Source organism: Eubalaena glacialis, chromosome 9, assembly GCF_028564815.1.
Source record: "Eubalaena glacialis isolate mEubGla1 chromosome 9, mEubGla1.1.hap2.+ XY, whole genome shotgun sequence".
NCBI classification, from domain to species: Eukaryota; Metazoa; Chordata; class Mammalia; order Artiodactyla; family Balaenidae; genus Eubalaena; species Eubalaena glacialis.
Window position 1 is genome coordinate 74,526,882 of NC_083724.1, and position 21,424 is coordinate 74,548,305.

The following is a 21,424-nucleotide window of genomic DNA, read 5'->3' on the forward strand; positions in this document are numbered from 1 at the left end:
TCACACTGAACATATAGCAGTTGTATATATTATGCAGCATATATATATTATGTATGATTTATACATATAGTAGCTATAGCTATATTTTCTACTTATAATTACTGTATATGGAATGGCTAATATAGTAACAACAATGAACATTAGATACTTTATTAAGTCCTCCTTCTATGGAACAGATAGTAGGAATTTCAGGATCAGCGTTAAGGAGAAGAGAGGGCATGCATTTCAATATTAGGCAGTGTCAGGTTGGTTATTAATACATTACCTAATTGACACATTCAACAAACATATATTGGTCACGAATTATGCACAGACACTGGATCTGTAAGATTTAGTTCCTCAGTTTAAGAAATTAATCATCCATTGGGAGTGGCAGATACTGTAATATGTAACACTGATGTTTCATTCTAATAATGATATCAAAATATAGCAAATTCCTCTGAGACAGACATCCAGGTGAACTTGAAGAGATGAATATGAGTCTAGAGCTTGGGTGGAGGTAGACAGGCTAAACTTTATTAACATATCAGAGGTATGATGGGCGGTATGATGGTGTGGTGAGAATGGCCAGGAAATTGAAAAGAATTACTACCACAGAGGGGCTGGGGAAAAACACTTAAGAAGTGCAAGGTAAACATGGTTCACCCGAAAAAGACAGAAGAAACATCCTGAAAAGAATAGAAAAGGACAAAGTAAATAAGGAAAATGTGAGTTCACTTGACTCTAGGCAGAAGATGGTTTCACTGGTGATCTAAGCACTCAATGCAGCAGATAGGCCAAGATGATCTGAAAATTTGCACTGAATTTGACCAAAAGCTAGTCATAGTTGAATTTAGAAAAGCACAGCTTAATTTCGAGTGATTTAAAGCCCAGTTCTACAACTAACAGGTCACGTCACCTTGAGCAAAATAATTAAAACTAACTGTAGTTCTTGCCATCTTTCCTCATCTATAAATTGAGTGTGAGTGTGTGAAGGGTGTGTGTGTGTGTGTGTGTGAGAGAGAGAGAGAGAGGTGGTTGGTGCTCAGTTAAGGTTTTATGAATCTTCCCTCTTACACATAAGCACTAATACATCTTTTTGAATTGCAAAAGTTCCAGATCTGGAATTTCTAGACCTGTGTTAGGAGTGTCCTCCATATGGATCTGAAGAGTTTGCATTCCTAGTTAGCAGTGAATGGTGGGAATCATCTTTGGATTCCTGTTTTTTCTCTATTGTCCTTCAGCACTGAGATCATTTATAGGCTTCTATCATCCTGCATTCTGCCTTTGACCACATGTGCTTCATTTGGGCCTTATCTAAGCTGACATGCAATAATTATATAATTTTGGGGTTTCATCCGGTGTGTGGAAACTGAAACAGCGATTACTCGAAGTGCTATCATTGGTGTTATTGAGGGAAACTCATTTTTATGCAGAAACCAACTTTTTAGTGCTGAGAGAGGGCTGAGAACTTGGTAGTGGAAAATTATTTGATATTTCAAAGGCCAAAACTGGGCTTAAGTATGACTTTTCCTGTCTCTCTTGGTACAGTTCTCTGCCTTTGTTATTGGTTGCGTGTTTCAGTGAAGAAGATAATGGGAGGGATGGGTATTAAAACTGGAAGAGAATTGAGAAATACTCAAACAATAAGAAAAGGGATTTTGATGATACATAAGTCCTGTTTACGGTGTATATTCCATTGCACTAAGTAGGAGATGCTTATGACTGGCTTATATTATAGTTCAGGCAAACCAATATGAAAAATACCAATAAAATTTCCCAACATTCTGAGTGAAACTGGTCCTAAATGTCTCTGGGATCCCATAAGGCCATGGTTGTTTACAGAGTATATTTTAGCGTTGTAATAAAGACGACCTCTTGCCTGCATCACCCATTGTATATGATGAGCAGGGTGACAAAAGTGAACAAATAAGGAGAATGGAGCTTCTTTTGCTGAAGATGAGAATTTAAACCTAACTAATGTGATGTGCCCACGTGTCCCTCAAACTATAAAGAACAAGCTTTTGTTAATCTCTCCAACCCCTAGATCTCCTTGGGGAGGAAACAGAATCACTGTATTTCAATTTTCCATTTGATTTTTCTTCTGTAATAGAGATACATCCTGAGTGATTTACTAGGTGTTTTTTTCTCCTCTTATTTCCAGAACTGTCTGACAGGTGAAGGAGAGAGTCTGTCAAAGCATAACATTCGAAAGGTCAGATTGAGACAGAGCAGAATTCATTCTTCTGACAAAGATATAACAAGACAAAATGGATTTTTAGTTGTCCCTAGCAGATATCTCTATAATGCAACATATTAGACACTTATGAAAGAGGTGTGGAAAAGAAATCAGAGATGTGGGTAGGAAACCCATACCATAAAAATTATCACCCAGTTATGAAATTTAGGAAGAGATGATATGAAGCATGTACTTAAAGAAAATAATTATTTTTCATACTGTGTCTTGTCTCTGTTGACATAAATGTATATGATTAAGGAAAAGGAGATATAATTTAAAGTATATGGATTGAAAAAACTAGATAAAAGGAAACTGAGGATAAGAGTGGTTATGTGGAACCAGGATATAGATCACAGGCTCTAGAGCTTGAGCTCAGTCCAAATACCACTCTAAGCGTTCTTGAGGTCATTGCAAAGATGGGTGCATGGTCACTTAAAAAATTCAAAGAATTCATTACATAAGATCAAACTAACTATTCAAAAGAAGCACAGCCATTTCTAATATTGGTATAAAATTTTCCTTCAAAGGTGAGTCTACATTAAAGGGACACAGGTAATGTTATGAACATCTTCCTTAGCATAGATGCCAGCGTACAGCAACACATTTGGTCAGAATATTCCATAAAACGTCTCACAAAGGCCAATTACAGGATGCCAGTCTATAATATGGTAGATGCAGCCCTGGTTTTGGATTTGGAGAGAAAAAGCCTCAGGTATTTGTCTTGCGAAAGGTACTTTGATCCTTCTGAGTCTTTGTTTCTCATCTGTTAAAATAAGAGAAAGGATAATTATGTCTCCTGGTACATAGATAGTCTAAGCTCATTCCACTCATGTAGAATGTGCTGAGTAAAGTTCAGTTTTTTTCCCCTCATGAAGTTCTCTATAAAATTCAGGTACACTATAGCATTGCAATAGCATTCTCATATATTATCAAAAATGGTTTTTATAACCTATTTGCCTTAACAGAGTTACAAGATTATTTGTATATATAGACTGCCTTTTGCAGTGAATACCCCCTCCTTCTGCATTTCCAGCACTCAATCATGCTCGACTCCAGGGCGGAGGGACCTTCTAAGGCCTTCTTACTTTTGTTCCATGCAAAGAGCTTGGCAACCATGGAAACAGTCCTGACCGCTCATTTTGCACATTTCTTTCCCGGTGTGTTAATCAGCCACAGCAATAAGATGGCATCAAATACCCTACGTATACTCATTTTGAAAAGAAAACTAAGCTCTAGCTTCTTCCTACTGCCTTCACAGTGATCTGAAAGAGAGAAAGGTGACAAAACATGTGATGTATTTTATACTGATTCAACCTTCCTCAGAGAGAAGGTACTGAAATTCAGAGAGACCGTTTGGAAATTCTAGCTGAAGTGGTGGGTGTGTTGTTTATTTCATCTAAACGTGCTATTTGGTGTGATTTTACACAGTGGGATGCAGCATTACTCTTCATTCCCTGGCAGGTGAATAAGGCAATGGACTGTGTGTAATAATACAGAAAAAAGAAGTTATTAGTATTGAGCAGACGGTAAGTACTACTAAGTAGTTTTATCAGTTGAATATGGTTCATAGTGGGAAATAGGAACCAAAGATAGGGCTGCAAGTAGCTAAAGGAAAAGAACGAAAAAGCTCTTAAAATAAAAGTAGGTGAAACCAAATAGTGAACAACAGATTATTCCCCTTTGGTGTAATCATATCCTGTGTTTTGTGATAATAACTTTCTTGTTTTATTTATTAATATATGCATTTTAATTGAAGTATAGTTGATGTTTAATCGAAAATATATGCATTTTTAAACAAATGATGAGTTTTGCCTGAGGTTGAACCTTATGTGAATGGAATTATACTGTGTGTGTTGTTTCTGTGTCTATTTCTTTTGCTTAATATTAAGTTTTGGAAATTAATTTATGTTTTAGTAGTAGTTTGTTCCCCTTCATTATTGTGTAGTATTCCATTATATGACTATATTACAATTGATTTATTTATTTTAGTGATAACTATTTGAGTAATTTCCAGGCTGTGGCTATTATGAACAATACTGCTATGAGCACTTTTGCACATGTGCAGGAATAACTAATTTCTTTAGGGTATACATTGAGGAGTAGAATTGCCAGGACATAAGATATGTGAATCTTCAAATTAACTAGCTAATGCCAGATTATTTTCCAAAGTGATTTACTAATTTGCACTCACTCCAGCAATATATGAGCATTCCCATTGCTTCATATAGTCACTAATAGTATTGTGGGAAAATTAACATTATTTGGGGGAAGGGTGTCTACAGTGGACCCACTCAACTGGAATCTCCAAGGAGTGGGTCATTTGAACACAGTAGTTTTAAAAGCTTTTGAGGTGTACTAATCATAAGTCTATGCAGATAAAATCTAAAAACATAATCTTTAGTCTTAAATTGTAATGCCTGCTTCCTCATGCCAATGGGAAAAAAACCCTTTATATATATTTGAAAGCTTTATTTGTTTAGTGTTTTTGAAGTATATCAGGAATTATTCAACATATACATTTAAAGAACATCGAAATTAATTCCATTCTTCCTAGAGGAGGGAAGTGTGTAGACCCTTAGCAGAAACATATCCTTTAAATAATTTGCAATCAAAGGGTTGAATGTGAAATTTTACTATTTAATTTATAGTAAAAACTGGGGAGAAAAATCAGGGTTATTTCCATTTTACTTTATTTTATAAAGCAATCAATAAAGTAACAATAAATAACAGAAATGTGTGCAATTTAAAATCCACAACTTGGATTATTTACTGACCATATTTTCTTTCTTAGCTTCAGGAATAGGGCAAATATAATGAGGAAGAAAATTTCCTAACGTTTCTTACTGAATTCATGCCTGGACGCAGGCACTTCCAGACACCAACCCCACATTGATTAGCTAAACTTTGCCAGTAGCACAACATGGCTGACTGCTGCTGTTCTGCCTTTATTCACAGCATCTGCTGGCATCCTGCACAACAAGTCTGATTATTTTCCTTTTCTTATTTTGTTTTCTGTGAGGTCAGCAAAATCATCCTGTTGTCACAATCTCTATTGGAACTCCAGGATACAAAATAGTGAAATAGACTTTTTTGAACATGAGGGCTGTGCTGTTTGGGGTACCACTACTTTTTTCATTGACTGGTTGATTTACTATATTATAAGGGAAAGTGCTGTACAGGCAACTGCAATTTGAAAGGAAGCCTTTTAACCATCGGTAAGACTGGAGTATACTTAGGCACCTTCACACAGCACACCCTGGGCTCAAAAAATTCAGGGAGAGGTTCCCAGATTCACATAAATTTTGTTGTCTTTAGCCCCTAGAGTCCCCATCTAAGAAACAAATGGCCAGAATTGTTGGTGTGCTGTATAGGACTACAGAATTTTATTTTTTTTGGTCAGACACACAGCCTTTCACATGGGGCTTCCTGAAACAGAACAATACTCTCTGCCCCCTGCCTTTGTGAATGCCTACACTTCAGACTTTAGCCCAGTCTAAGATCCATAAAAATACTTGAATTAACCAGTATTCCATATATGAGAACTCTTTATAACCAGTATTTTTTTTCTAAGATATATAAGCAGGTTGATTTCTGTAACAAGGATTTTTTAAAATCACTTTCACCAATTTTGTAAGATGAGGAACATGCAAAGACATATGTTGATATCAGTTATCTTTTAAAAATAAGTTCTCTTCATATACTGAGGTCAGTTCTGTCTCTTATACTTCTTGCAACTTCTACTCCTATCAAGCAGCTCAGAGACCAATGAATGATGACTTTCTAAATACCATGTTTAATTGAATATAGAAAATGAATAAATGGAGATTATTTGGCCTGGAAAACATCTGCTTTCACACCACTATTCATTCCACATTCAAAAATCTATACTTTTAAGGCCTACTACTATACTGCAGAGTAAACATCTAGGATTGCCCTTAAGATGAGGAATAGGATCAAAGGTTAGGAATTATAAAAAGAAATATCTTGACTCAATGTAAAAAAGAAATGTTTAATGTCAAAGTGGAAAGAATACTTGACATTGAACCTAAAAATGTTTTTGTTTTACCTATCAGCTGAGTGGTATTTCTTAAGGTATTTGAGCTCTCCAAGCTTGAGTTTTTTCATTATTTTACCTCAAAATGCTTTTGGGAGAACCAATTACTTTGGTGCTTTTTAAATGTCAGCTTCATATTTAATAAAAATTAATATTATTATGTTATATAATAATGAACTATTATATAATATTATTAACCTTACATAATATTATAATATAAAATAAATTATATACTGCATAATTGATAGTATATAATAATTATAAACATATGTGTGATTATATACATATATATATAATATATATACAGTCAGCCCTCCATATCCATGGGTTCTCCACTCGTGGATTCAACTAACCATGGATCAAAAATATTTGAAAAAAAATTTCAGAAAGTTCCAAAAAGCAAAACTTGATTTTGTTATGTATCTGCAACTATTTACATAGCATTTACATTATATTTACAACTATTTATATGGCATTTACATTGTATGAGGTATTATAAGTAATTGAGATGATTTAAAATATACAGGAGGATGTGTGTAAGTTACAGTCAAATACTATGCCAATTTATGTAAGGGACTTGATCATCTGTGGATTTTGGTGTTGGGAGGAATCCTGGGAACAATCCCCCATGGATACAAAGGGACAAATTGGTGTGATATAATATATTATATATACAATATATACACAATATATACATATAATAGAATTAAATTATATAGTATAATAATATTACTTATATTCTATATTGTATTTATTTATATAAATATAAATATTATTTACACACACACACACATACTCAGATCAGACACTCCAGGAGCAAAAAAACAATATGTCACTGGAAATGCTCAGAGACTGGATTCACATTTGTCAAATATTCTGTTAGGAACTAAGGTCAATTTATTATGCTGCCACTGCCCATGATAATTCAATAGTTGTAGGAAATTGAGTGCAGAGGTAAAAAAATGGGATGTATGTAAAATGGAGAGGTTTAATCTAAGCTTTTAGGTCAGGAGATTCATATAATATACAGGTTCTGCATGTCATGATTGTGGACCTTGGACATAATACTTCACATCTCTAAGCCTCAATTGCCTCATCTGTAAAATGGGGACCCATTAAAACCCATTTAACGTGATGTGTAATGATTAAAGCTAAAGTTAATTTTGATCAGTCAGGATTCTCAATTGCTCACAATTGTTAGATAACTCATGAAATTTGCAGGAATGTTACGGGACCAATTTTGAATGCTGTATAACCAGGAACAGTGAAGCTAGGAGCAGTGTAGCCAGGGGAAAAGCAAGACACCACACTTTTGTTGTCATGTAACAATAATTTCTATCTACGATGCCATGGACTGGGTACTAAAAACTCCACTATAGAGAAATCCTATTTTTGTTTTAAATCCATAGTATTTGTCAAATACTTTCAACCTCTGATACTTTTTAATTCCCAAAATAGTTTCTTCAAGATAGATATTATTATTCCTATTTGAACAATAAGGAAACAGAGGCTCAGATTGGAAGAGCATTTCAGGTGAGCTTCCACATATACCAATGAAAAGATATTAAGTGGAAATATAAGTCATCATAGCTTTCACAATTAAGTGTGAATACATCATTAATTTCATTACTCTATGTTTATTTAGGTCATGGTATATATTAAGCACTTTGAAAAGTGGTAGAAATAGAACCATATATAAGTATCTCCCCATTTTCTAAAACTAGTATGAAAATTAAATATATTTTCTGAATGACTGTCACCTCTTCAGAGAAACCCTCCCTTTCAAAAGAAGATTCTCTGCCCACTTATTTTCCCCCTTTTTTGGTATCATATCATTCACTAACTTTGTATTATTTTATATATATTTTTTAACTTGCTTGTTTAAAGTACATCAAGCTGCACAAGGGTGAGAGCTCTATATTCTTTTCATCTATATTCCCAGTAACCTTCACATTCAATAATATTTGCCAGATATATGGCAATACAAGATCATGTTATAAAAGCTTAAGAGACAAGGATAAGATAGTGTCTGTCTTGGTGTTTCTAAGAGTTTTTCCCCAGAAGAGGTGATATTTAAGCTGGATTTTGTACGATAATAATAAATAGGAATTGCCCAAGTGAAAATGGCTGAGCAAGAAGAATTTACTAGGTTTCTTCCTGATATTAAGGATTACAGAAGATCCTTGACATAAGATGAAGAAGTTAATGAGAAGGAGGAGGGTGTAAAAAACAACCCACAAGTCAGAGCATTATTTTTCCTACCATCAGAATTTAGCCAACTGCTGATCCTTTAGAAAGCAGTCTTGGAAATGGAGGGCATGAAATTGATAGGGTTAGTTGTTTCTGCTTGCCCTGACTGCTGACTGCCAAATGTAAGGTCCTGCATGAAAGAGTAATACATAGGCAGAGGACGGAGCTTGATCCTGCTATCTTACTGCCAGGGGCATTGATTTTACTCATTCTGAAGAAAAAGTTACACTTTGCTTGGAGCAAAGTGCTTAATACATAGTAATTTCTATTAGCCTTCTGTTATTCAGTTTGGTTGCCCCTCTACAAAACAACATTAGATAAACTTCTTTAAGTAAGAAAATATAGTCATTCTTTTTTAAAAAAAAAAATTTCTTGTAGAAATGGAACATGCAAAAAATGAATTTGCTATATCCAACTGCAACATGCTAGAGAAAGAAACTGTAGTGGGATCTGGATAAAAGTGAAGATAAATCAGTATACTGTTACTTATTTTGCTTTTCAGAAATCATTACATTCAAGAAGGCAAAAAGGAATCTTCCTTTTTTAAAGCCTTGGTTTTCCTTTTTATCGTTTTCTTTTCTAGAATTAAACTTTACATTTGCATTACAAAGTCTGTAATTGGAAGTCTAACTTTCAAATATGAGCTGCTTTCCATTTTAATTTCCGTGAATCAATCTGTGGAAATACAGTCTGTGGAGATTTCTGAAAATGTATATATGATAATTTAGGCTTATAAAACTTTTGTGCATAGTTTGTAAGATACTCATAAAAAGAAAATCAAACATTTTAAACAGATTTTTCAAAAAGTTATAGGCACATTCCCCATTGATGAATGGACTGTTCTAACTGAAAGGAACATGAAATATCATGAAACCCCATTTCTTCAGATAACAGGAAAGGACGTGGGGCCCAGCAAGGTGAAGTAAGCTTGAGTGTGTAGGGTTGAAGTGAGGGGTTTCGGGTAAAACTCAGGGTTCCAGTGCATGTTGACCTCATAGGTTATATCCACTAGTATAGTTTGAAGAAGGTGCCAGTGCAAATTGCTTTGCTAAGTGATACTTAAGAGTCCAGACTTTTTACCCGCTGATCTTCTACTTACAATCATTTTACCTCATTTCTGCATAAAATAATAAGGATACCTATTTCTTATAGGTCTGTTTTGAGAATTTAGTGGTACAATGTAGGTAAAGTGTTCATCCCAGGGCATGGCAGATGGTAAGAGATCAGTACGTGCATCTGTTATTTAAAAAATAATACAATTTCTGTGTTGACCTTCAACATCAAAATATCAAATTAACTTATATGTTATTTCATAGTTAACAAAACTACTGTATGTGTGTATTATATATGCTTATGCTTCCTAGTCCAAAAGAATATTCAAGTGAAGTACCAACCACAAAATTAATCCCTAACCAAGGGAGGGAATTACAGAACAAGAATGTGAAGGAGAACAATACCTTAGAGGTTGTGATCAAGTTTCTCAGTGATTGTGAAGAATATGGAGTAGATGATTAGACAAGCAAAATGGTAAGGCTCAGGAGATTTTCTCTTATACTGTCAGAATAAATGACTGAATGGCTTTGTTGAGGATTTTTAAGAACACCCAACACATTGATGTTCAAGTGGAATTTCACAAGCATTTTCCTTTTTACTATTCTCAATAAATTGCTGTGATGATTTTATTCATTTTTGTTTATTGTCTGTTCTCCTCCAAAGCCTTAAAAAAAATCCTCAAAGTAAACATAAACCTCTAAATCACTATGCAAAGTATGTTAAGTTGCAATTATTTCATTAAAATTCTAATTAAATTAAAAAGAAAATCAACAAGAAACTTAAACATTCTGTGACTACTGATGGGAAAAGTGACTGTACTTGTTAAGCCCTTAATGCTGTATTGAGAGAAGGGAAGGAGGAGATGATGCGAAGCAGACAAAAAAAGACTAGAATCAAAAAGTATGCCATAAAGAACAAAACAAAACAATGAAATCTCTTTTGCCTAGCAGTCATGCTTTGCATTTGGATAATGTTTGCAACATTTTCAAAACACTTTTTCATGTCATTTAATCTATACTGCTGTGGACCTCTGGCTTCAGTATCATCATATTTTATAGCTAAAGGAGTTTAGAAGTCAAGTATAAAGTTGTTTGGGGCATTGTGGGAAAAATCAGCTTGATGACTCAGGTTTCTGAACTCATTACTATTTTTTTTCTTTTAAATTTGCAGTATATAATCATTCCATAGCATAAATTCAGAGTATAGTTGAGTCTAGAGATACTAGGCTTCTCATGTTGTTATTAAGAAAATTAAAGAGAGAGAGAGACAGAGATTTCTCTAGAAAAAGGACAAATTAGAAAAAGTCTCCCCTTCTAGACAATTGTGGTCCTAGGGAGCAAGGTTAGGAGAATGAAGCATGCCTTTATGTGAGGAAAACGCCATCTTTTCCTCCAGGTAGACATGACCCAGATTCGGGAATCAAGGCTTGGATATTGGCTTTCAGCTGCTACTCAACTCTTGGCTGAGTTTCTGTGCATTGCACAGATACATTTAATGGGTTCATTCCTTCTACTTTACCTTTCCTGTCCTTTCGATCCCCCCACCTTTTAAAAAAATATCCAGTTAGACTTCAGGGAAAATAAAACAAACGAAAAACTCCAAGGCTGGCACAAGAATAAGGTGATCACAGAAAAGTAAGTGTTGTCTAATTTTCTTGAAACTAAAGCATTTCAGTAAATCAAAGATTTAGAGCTCCATTATCCTAGATTGGGATCATGCTTTTGTGATCTTTGGCTAACAGGGCCCACCAGTAGACTATAGCTTGCTTCTGGCTCTTTTTTAAGGGTTAGACCTCCAGTCAACATATCAGGGAAGATGTCATGAAGTGGTGACAAAAGGAAAGCCTGATCATCCTTAAATATTTCACCAGAGTTTCCTAGGGTGTCACATTAAAGTCACCCTTCTAAAAAATGAAGATGCCTTATCTGAGAAGCAGGTGACCCACATGATTTTCTGCCCATGAATAGTGATTCAGAAAATGCAACTTTTGTGATATAAAGATTAGAGGTAACTCAAGGGCATAGGTAGGTTTCACTCAAACCTATTTTGCTTTGTTTGATCTCCCTCTTAATACCCTAGTTTCATGAAAAAATCAAGTATAAACAGAATCACATTGTAAAAATAATTACATTAATTTTGAATGACAATTATTAATCGATCCAAGCCTGGTAGTTTGAGACCTAGTAGCCATTGATATTCTGGAATATAAAGTAAAAGAAAAAATTGCACTGGGTACTTGTTAAAGATGTGAAGGAAAACTTTATTCAAGACTATTGGCATAGGGAAAAAAGGTTGAACTCAACTCCATGGAACAAAAGCCTGGAGACTTTTGGAGCTCTGGGTGAGCTAATGGGAAAGTACTAGATGACGTTAGGGAGTAAGTTGGTCAATGTGATTAAGCCTTCTGGGTTTGCTAATTTGAGTTTATCAAAGTTAGGTTCCTACTCTCCCACAGAGACTGGGAGATAGAGGCACTGTCTTTTTTGAGGATTACATTTCAAAGCGATTAGCTGGCTCCCAGGTCCTTGAGAAAGACATTCCTGAATCGTAGAAGATTTACATCTCAAAGGCTCAGAGAAAGAAATTACAGCTGCAAGTTTTCTAATATAACTGTTCTAAGAAAAAGGATGTCAATGGCCTATAGTGAGTAAGAAACTTGTCTAAAGTTCCGCCAGTCTGGGGGGAATATGGAGGCCTTTGGTGTTGGTCAGAATTAGACGCTTTTGATCTTCTCATGTATAAGTGATTGATAATAAGTGAGTGAAATTCTTGGAAGAGCATTCCTTCAAGATATGTGGTGGGCACGCTGAGTATTATGAAATTTAAAGAGAGGATCAGCAAACTATGGCCCAGGACAAACGTGGCCCAGCACTTTTCCCTCCCTCCTTCCCTCCCTCCCTCCCTCCTTCCCTCCCTCCCTCCCTCCCTCCCTTCCTTCCTTCCTTCCTTCCTTCCTTCCTTCCTTCCTCTCTTTTCTTCTCTTTCTCCCTCCCTTCCTTCCTCCCTTCCTTCCTTTCTTTCTTTTTCTCTTTCCTTCTCTTTCTCTCTTTCTTCCCTTCTCTTCTCTTTTTTTTCCGTTTCTTTTCTCCCCCACCCCTCAATGCTTTAGTCTGTATCTCGAAGGAAAAATAACATTTTTCTACAGAGTTATAACACCATTCTACCCAAGAACTTTAACACCAATATAGTACTATTATATCTTATACAGTCCATATTCAGATATATTCCAATAGTCCACAAATTGTACTTTATAAGTAATTTTAAAAATTCATTCATTGAGAATTCAATCAAGGATTACACATTGCTTTCAGTTATCATGTCTGTTTAGTTTCCTTTAATTTGGAACATTCTTTGTGCCCAATACACCTTTTTTTGGAAGAGTCCAAGTCAATTATTCTGTAGAATATTTTGCAACCTAAATTTCTCTTCTTGTTTCCTCATAAATAGGTCAGGTAAAACCTCACACCATTTTTTTGTAAATAAAGTTTTATTGGGCACAACTATACTCATTAGATTATGTATTGTCTATTGTTGTTTTCATGCTATGATACAGAACTGAATGGTTTCAACAGAGACTGTGTGGCCCACGAAACCTAAAATATTAATTATCACTTTTCAGATAAATTTGCTGGCCTCTGATTTAGGATTTTATCTTTGACAAGGCAGAGTTTAAATTTTTGAGTTATCCATATTTAGCTGTGTGACCTTGGGAAAGACACTTAGCCCCTCTGAGCTTCACTTCAGTTTTACCTACCTTACCTCATAGAGTTTTTATGAGAATTAAATGTAAATTTGCTCCTAGCACCTCCTAATTTTAAATGTCTAGTTGAATTTATTAGCAAGGATGAATCCCTAGCAGAGAGATGAAATTCCCAATGAAGAAATGTGTTTTACTAAAAAGGGAAACAAATTTATACAAAGCATAAGATGGTGGCCCAAAAGGCCCAGGCCCTGTTAGTAGGGGAGTTTTTTGGGATATTCAAGTGTGGTGTATGTACCAATATTTTCATTGCAAGCATTCCCCTTGTTAAAAGAAGATCTTGTACATTCCCTTCCTAAGAGACATGACCCTCAAAGATATTAGATCTGTCTCTAGCACCACAGTGTGAATCTTATCTTCAGTTCTTCTGGTTTCATTCTTCTAGCCATAAACCAACATGAAGATGTGGAAAAAATGAAATAAAACCGAGTTATTGATTATGTTATTCAACTAATAAATTAACATTGGGAAATCTCTATCTCAAGTTCTCTTGTTATCTGAGATGATAAAAATTTCTCCTTATTGCTCATGTAAGTAATTTATATTACTTCTAGATTTAGTCTCTAGAAGAAGGAAATAAATATTGCAGTTTCTATTTCAAAGCATAGAACACTAAAACACTCTAAACTGTCTCAAATGATCACTTTGCATTCACTCTTACATCATTAATTTTCCAGATGGAAGGTATCAATCTTCCATTGATATGGAAGATTGATATCTTCTTATATATTTTTTCTTAACTTTTTCTTCAGATTTCTCCATTACAGTCATCCTATAATCTAGCCGCAATTTCTTAACTTCTTTTTTTTTCTATTTAACTGGCAATTTCATGTTTAAATACAACATACATAAAGTGCTCAAATCTTGTGTATACTTCATTGAAATTTGATGAAGCAGACACACCCATTTAAGCAGCTCCCAGATCAAAACAGAGAAATTAACAGCATTCCCTCAACCTATCCCTCAGTCACTGCTTCAAGCTTACACTCCAGAAATAAGCAATAGTCTGACTTCTGTTATCATAGATTAGTTATTCCTCTCCTTGACTTGATACATGTGAAATTCAATAGTGAGTACTGACTCTTTTGTGTCTTGCTTTTGTGAAATATTCATGCTGTTGTATTTATCAGTAGTACATTATCTTATTTTGCTTTATGGTATTTGTTTGCATGGATATCCCACCCATTTGTTTATCTGTTCTAATGTTTATAGGCATCTGAGTTATTCTCAGTTGAAGGCTATTATGACTAATGTTGCCAAAGGCACCTGTAGATGCATTTTTGGGATATTTGTACACATTTCTGTTAGCAACTACTTATGAGTAGAATTGCAGGATTGTAGGGTATTTTATGTTCAACTTTAGTAAATACTGCCAGTTTTCCAAAATAGTTGTACCAATTTGCACTCTCATCAGAAGCATCTGGAAAAAGTACATAAAAGCAGTACACAAGAATTCTAGTTACTCCACATCCTCATCTACTTGCTATTGCCAATCTTTTAATTTTTATTCTGGTTGTTATGTAATAGTATTTCATTGTGGTTTTAAATGTACATTTCCCTAATAACGAATCATGTTGAGTGCCTTTTCACAAGCTTATTGGAGATCAGAATACCTTCTTTGGGAAATATTTAAGTCTCTTGCCCATTTTTAAAAAGTTAAGATTTCTGTCTTTTATTATTGATTTATAGGAACCCTTTACATATTTTGGTAATAGTTCTTTATTTTTTATATGCATTTCCTAAATCTTCTCAAATCTGTGTCTTATCTTTTCACTTTCTTATGTTGACTTTGTTTTTGAACAGAGGTTTTTAATTTTGATGAAATCCAAATATTAATTATTTCCTTTATGGTTGGATAATTATGTTTTATTAAAAAAATCTTTGACTACCATATGTCAGGAAGATGTCTTGCTGTGTTATTTTATAGAAACTTTATCATTTTACCTTTAACATTTAGATCTTTAGTCCTATTAGAATTCATTTTTACTTATAGTGTGATGTAGGAGTCGCCATTCACTTTTTATATCCAGACTGTCCCAGGTAGTAAACTTTATAGTGGTAAACTTTGCTTCTATTTTACACCTTGATATTTTCAAACAAACATGTAATTTTCCATTGTGGTGTTGATCCTGTTCAATTAAGTAATTGTTTTTCTATGATGTGATGTCTCTATGTCTATGATTATGTTTAGTTGATACATACTTTTCTTGGTCATGTCTTGAATACTCCAGAAAACTTTAAATATGTTTTAGATATGTTCCTATCTAAATTCTTCTTTCAAAACTCTTTCTGACCCATTGATCCATCTTTGTCTTTGCTTTACAAAGGTTTCTACTTTAGCAAAAGAGAGTTTTTTCACTGTATAGATAATATAGATTTTGAGAATAATTATCTTTTCAGAGCTTTCTAATGAGGAACAGAAATGGCCACATCCAAAACCTCCTTCTCAGCTGCTGTTAAGATTAATATACTGATTAACACCTTTTCCAAGTTGGATTGAAGGTGAAAGTAATTCCATTTGGCAAAGCCTCATCCCATTTGCTGACATCTTCATTAACCTCACTGATAAGGAAACCATTTCACAATACAGATTTCTCAAGGCTGGAGATTTTATCTTCACAGAGTCACCTAACAATACTAATTTGAAGTATGAAACATGAAGGTTCAATTGCCTCAATAATTTCACTGTGCCCTCTCCTTTTATTTTTCCTATTTAAAAGGTTGACAAAACGAAACCAATTATTTCACACTCAGTAGTAAAGGTTGATACTCAAAAGGATATTTTGTATCTTCAGAAAAGATGGTGCAGAGGTAAAGCTTAAAGTGAATGAAAGTGTCATAATAGTAAGGGAAAAACAAATGGCTGAAAATCTGTGAAGAGAATGATATAGTTCTATTTGGTGTTCTATTAAACACAAGAAAAAAAAAATCCTAGAGTTTTAAAAAAGTGCATATTAGCCACTCACCCTTTCTTCTGCACACTAAATTTAGGTTAAATTTTTAAAATGCCAATTTTTAAATTTCATAATCAGTTAAATAACTTTCATCGAGTAACTTTGGCTTTTATGAACTAGATGACATTTTCTCAACTTTATAGTAATTTTCCACAGTGTCTACTGTCTATTCTTCAAAAGCAATTTTTAATAGGACTTCTAGAAATCTTCAGTTATAGCCAGTGGTATGCAGGTAAATATTTAACAACTGACTCTCCAGAGAGAGGAAAAAGCACGATGACTTGTCGTGTTTGTCAATTTTCATGGTATTAATACTCCTCCACGACTGAGGTGAACTTGAACATGATGTCACTGAATGGGAATTGGGAGGAAATGTGCAGTCACACACCATTACATAGTGTTATCATACATGGATACAATTGATGTAGATGACCTTATATCACAGATAGCAGTAAAATTGAGTAAAGTAATTGTGAAGTAATAATCTTTCAGTATATATTACTTTTTAATACTGTGTTTAATATAATTTTTAATAAATAGCTGTGTTTTAACAACTGACTGTGAGATTACTTAAAATTTAACCATCAGTTCTAAGGAAAAAGTGTGATTCAAATCTAGCATAATACTGGTTCACAGCTGTGGTCAAAAGGGACATCAGCAATAATTTTTCTGTAATAGCTTAAAAGTTTCTTGTAAATCTCATGTTGGGAAACTCAGGTTGACAGTCATCTAGGTTTTTAGCTGCCTAGCAGTCCTGAGATAAAAGGGCTTGCTTTTGCCTCATGGTAGAAAATTTCTGTCCTGTATCCTAGGGGGATTATAGTCCTGAATCCTCCGAGTATGAACCATATGGAAATTCAGAGGTAAGATCTCAAGATGATTCCCTAGTAGAACTCCGGTCCCCAGAAGGTTCAGCCTTAGGCGCCCTGACCATAGGACCTTGATAGAATTTAGGATGTTGGGCAGAGAAGAATTAGAAGATACAGCAGCAAATGAGTTCATGCATTATTGAAAAATGCAAGGGGAAAGGAAGAATATGTCTACAGCTTCAGGTTTTTAATCTTAGAATTGTTGGTTCATTAGCATTCATGTAGAATGATATCAGTTGATTTGTATACTGTGCCGTCTCAGGAAACATGATCATGCTATCGTCTGAACAAAGCATGCAAAGTGCTCTGCCTGAAAAGGTGTGGTTTAAATCAGAGGTGTCTAAACATTAGCATGTATCTGAATCACCTGGAGGTCTTGGTAAAATGTGGATTCCTGGACCCAGCTCCCACAGTTTTTGATTCAGTTGTTGTCCTGTGGGACCTAAGAATTTGCTTTTCTAACAAGTTCCCTGGTGATGCTGTTGCAGATCCTGGGGACCACACTTTGAAAATCATTGGTTTTAATATTCTTCGGTTTCATTCTGTTACCATGAAAGGTCAATTCCATGTTGCATAGAGAATCTGATATTTATTTACTGTGTAGCTTCAGCTGTGAACTGCAATTACCTTGTCTTCTAGTGTCTGTCTCAAGTAATACATAATGGAGATCCTAACTGGCTAATCTTGAGTATGACAGCTCCTTTTTCTATCTGCCTCTTTTTTTTTTTAATAGAGACAAATATTTACTATTTGAGTGGTTATACTACTTTCTTCCTTCTCTTTAATTCTCATTTCTTCCCTCTTTCCTCCCTGTTTTCTTCCTACCTTCTTTTCTTTATCCTTCTCTCCCTTCCCTTATACTGTTCTCCCTTTCCCTTTTCTTTTTTTTTTTTTAAGATTTTTTTTTCCTGTGGACCATTTTTAAAGTCTTTATTGAATTTGTTACAATATTGCTTCTGTTTTTTATGTTTTGGTTTTTTGGCCCTGAGGCATGTGGGATATTAACTCCCTGACCAGGGATCGAAGCCGCACCCCCTGCTTTGGAAGGCGAAGTCTTAATCACTGGACTGCCAAGGAAGTCCCACCCGTTCTCTTTTCTTCAGTCTCTTCCATTTCTTCCTACTTCTCCCCCTTCCCCAAGCCTCCTTTCATTTACTCTCCACAATTATTTTCATAAATGACAGTGCCTTTTCCCACCCCAGTAGCTATTAAGATATATTCTGTACTTATCATAGTTGATGTCTGCATTGAAGAACTATTTGTTATAGTATTCTGTAAGTCCTTTTATTTTTAAAAATATGGAGGTACAACTTTGCATAAGCAAAATAATAAATGTCTCCTTAGTAAAGCATACTATAGTATCTAGTTTTATAACAGTCTAGGGAGAGGTGAGGATAGGGAAGGGTCAGGTGGTTTTCAAGTTACTTTAAATTCCTCCAGATATTGTTCATTTTAGTTTTGTTTTATATTTAAAATATTTTAGTACTACCTGGCTTAAAAACATTATCTACATATAATATTATATGTATAATATTATATGTATAATATTATATATATATATACACACACACACACACACGCACAGATATACATACACACACACATACTGACATACCATAGGCATTTAGTATAGAAATATACTATAATGAAAATCTCTGAGTATAACAGCACCTGAGAGGCAGGGCTCAAGTGTTATTGAAGTGCTATGAAAAAGACATAAGGAAAGTAGAAATTAGACATTTGAATTTTTTTTGGGGGGGGGGGGGGAAGGAGTTTGTGATCACAAAGAAGAAAAAAGTTAACTGTCTTTTTCATTGAAGAATTGTCCAGATCTTGAGATTAGGATCCATGGGGCTCTGGCGGGGGAACCAGATAGGAAATCAACATAGACCAAATTGCCATTTGTTTTCCAGACAGTGCAAAAAGATAGAAAATAAGCTACTGATTTTATCTCCCAGGTTTCAGTAGTTGACTTAAGAATCATATAAGGGATTGGCCCCGGGGGAGGACTGAGCCACTAACTCCAGCAAAGATGCATCCATCTTGGGCAATGAGGTGATGGAGGTCAGCACATATATTTTAGGCCTGGGGAAGCTGAATACTAAAGAAGAAACATGTGGGTGCTGAAGTCTTTATTTGCTGGTTCCCAAAGGGATTCACATATCTGGTCTACTCAAATAGTTTCTGAATTGTCAGATGCAGAGTACTTTCTGTGTATTAAAAATTCATATTGATAATTTTCTATTATTTTAGCTATCTCTAGGAGTGCTGGGAATTATAAGTCCTGCAATATGCAGTATTAGTGATTACTTGGGAAAATTCATATGACAAAAGATGGAGGGATTGTGATATATACTCATCTGGGCTTAGAAAACTATGTCAAAAATTTCTTATGCAACCATTAGACATCATCATTCCAAAAATATTATTTATATTTTAAAGCATGCATTTTGTTAGATTGCTATAGTACAGCATTGTAACGTTCTTATAAGCTAGTTCCTTAGCTATTAATTAGAAAAATCACTGGTTTAATGTCCCTGTGGCCCAAAACTCCTGAGCATTTATGCAATATAGCGTAGACGGTATCCTGTATCAACACGAGGCCAGAGCTCTGTGTTAGTTTCCTAGGACTGCTGTAACAAAGTACCATAAACTGGATAGTTTAAAGCATCAGAATTTTTTTCTCTCACAGTTAAGGAAGGTAGAAATCCAAAATCGAGGTGTTGCCAGGGTTGGTTCCTTTTGGAGATTCTGAGGGAGAATCTATTCCATACATTTCTCCTACTTTCTGGTGACTTCCAGCAATCCTTGGCATTCCTTGGCTTGTACAGGCATTACTTCAATCTCTGTCTCCATCCTCATATGGTGCTCTCTGCTCTATGTGACTTCATGTTTTCATACCTTCTTATATGGATAGCAGTTATTGGATTGAATCCAGGAGGACCTCATCTTAACTAATTTCATCTGCACACATCTTATGTCCATATAAGGTCACATTCTGAGGTTCCAAATAGACATGAATTTTGGTGGGGGTGGAGGGACTGTTCAACACAATACACCATCTTAACAAAATACTATTAAAGATTATTAAAGAAAAGTATATGTTATATATGTCAAATATTGAAGAGTATACATGTATGCTAAAACTTTCTCTGACATTGGATTTATTGCAATCAATATTCATAAATGTCTGGGCATTGTAAGGAAAACTAAACTGAACTCTGCTACTATCCCAGAGCCAGAACTTATATTTCCATCACTCCTAAGCCCCATATATGCCTAGTTAATACTTCAATAATTAGCGTTTCTTTAATGGCAACAGATTTTTTTTTAATCTCTAGTAGCTCTTATATTTTTTCGTCATTTGGCCTTCCCTCTTTCACCATACTAGAATATTTGACTTTCTTTGTGACATTTTGCTGCAAATGAAATTATTTTCAGGCTTAACGTCCTTCAAAGAATCTCTGCCACTATTAGTTTATTCATTACCTACCCTTCTATACCAGATAATATCTCATCTCACATGATCCAAGTCCCTCACACAGACACTATGGAACAAGATATTTGATTGATTTTTGTACTTACCTACACTGTTATAAATAGTTTAACATCCTAAATGCCTGTGACAAAATTTTGAGAATATATATGTAAGAAAAGTTTGACTATTTCTTCTTTTAAATAGCAGAACAATACGACACATAAATTAACTTCCATAAAGAATCATATAGTGATATGGAGCAGGCATTTGAGTAATGTCAAATTTCTCCCAAATTATACCTTTGATGTCTTGCAGTCTGTAGGATTCTGTGTACTTCCTATTGAATTCCATAATATGTGATATTTTGAAATTGCCATACAAGCATAATCATACTCTAAATTTTAAGTGATTATTTTAAAATTAACTAGAAATTGAGGTAGTCCCCAGTCATGATGTTGAATATATCTTAAAAATTATTTCCAAGGATATAAGAATAAGAATTAAAAATAGCTAAGTGGGTTTAGAATTTATGTTCTTACTGATTTAAAGGGTGAGATTTCATAATTATCTGATGCTATGACAAGGTCTTTCAGACTTGCCTCTCTAGGTATGGCTTCCAGAACATACAGGGGAAGACTTTTGGGGTGGGTTTTCTGCTTCCTTGTTATAATAGAAATTCCAAGATAATGTCCCAGGTGCCAGTGATTTGGTGATCCTGCTGGTGAAAAATAGTACTTTATAAAATAGCAATTTTTAGAAATTATTTTAAACCGTGGCGTCTCTACAAA